The following is a 1,517-nucleotide window of genomic DNA, read 5'->3' as shown; positions in this document are numbered from 1 at the left end:
AAGCCGTCTCCAACCATTATTAGTCTCAAAGTGGGTTCCTCGTCATCGAATTCCAAAAATAATGTTTTGTGTCATATGTATACAAACCCATCTTTAAACATCAGTAATTGGGATTGGGTTAGTTAATAAAATATGTTTATTTTGTTGTTTGAAGATAATATAATGTCGTTCCAAGATCAACATCAGTAAGCAGCGTACTAACTAAGGAAGCTGATAGTTGTTCAAATTACCTATTAAGGAAATAATCCGAAGTTCCCGAAACTGATCAAAATGATAAAGAAGAGGAAGTAGAATAATTATTATTATCATAAAACACACACACACCTGCTTATATTAGCGTTGTTACCCCTTGCTCGATAATTACTATTATTGCAATGATACTTGTCATAATTACTGTTATTAATATTGGTACAGTGTGAGCATATCAGTTAGTTAAGTATTGTTATAAGTATTGACACAGTATTGCTACACCAATGTTTTTACTGTCTCTTAGATAAGCACTGTTGTAAAGACCGACCAATAATTGTCTTTTACAACTAGGTGAAATGTTATTCTTTTCAATGGCTATAGGCAACATTATTTCTTTGTCGATTTACAATGTTTAAGCCTATTCTTGCGATCACGTTAAGAATAAAGCTATAAATAATATAAGATTGGTTTATTTAGGATATTCTCGCAAAGCTCTACAAGAGCTATCTTCACTAACAGTTCTTACCTTTCAGTTGATATACTAGAAAGAGGGCATCTAGTCAACAGCACCAATCATCAACGCTTTGGCTACTTTAATCGAATGGTGGGGTTTGACCATTACTCTTATAACGTACCAAGACCACAAAGTACACAGAATGATTACTTTCGACAACGGAATGCAAATTATTGACCCTAGGATCCACATTCTGGCATGCTGACCACTTGGTCATGCCGGCCTAATTTAGTATGGAAATGTCTTTATGAGCATTCTTAGATGAGACTAGAAACAATGAATTTAATATTAAACTTTTTATGATCGTATTATAAGTAAAACTCAAAGTTATAACTTTATTAGTTTGTTACTCATATGGTGACATTACGAGCGAAATTATAATTAGTTAATTTAGTTAAGTTTCGAATGGTTATGAATTTGGATACGAGACTAACTTTAATTGATTTGCACCCTAATGATAATTTATTTAATGTTATTCTGTTTATGTTATGCACATATGTTATGGATCAGCACTGAAACTATAAATTACAACCATTAGTCTATGGCCATATTCTTGATTTCATTGGAATTATCATAATTATTTCCCACTAATCCTAGTAGCCAGAAATATTCAAAATACAAAACTTTCTGGCTACTTATGTAGAAGTAAATATCTATTTTCTATTTTGGTGACATTATGAAAGTTTTGTACATTGTTGCATAATTAACTCCCGTCAATTTTATTATTCTTTAGCCACAAGTAGGCTTAGTATGAGCGAATTACACGCTGGATAGTTAGTTACCCTCTGTGAAAATTTTTGTTTTGAATTTCGCA

The sequence above is a fragment of the Limulus polyphemus genome, unplaced genomic scaffold (assembly GCF_000517525.1).
Source record: "Limulus polyphemus unplaced genomic scaffold, Limulus_polyphemus-2.1.2 Scaffold2607, whole genome shotgun sequence".
Classification (NCBI taxonomy): Eukaryota; Metazoa; Arthropoda; class Merostomata; order Xiphosura; family Limulidae; genus Limulus; species Limulus polyphemus.
This window is presented reverse-complemented; position numbering follows the sequence as displayed.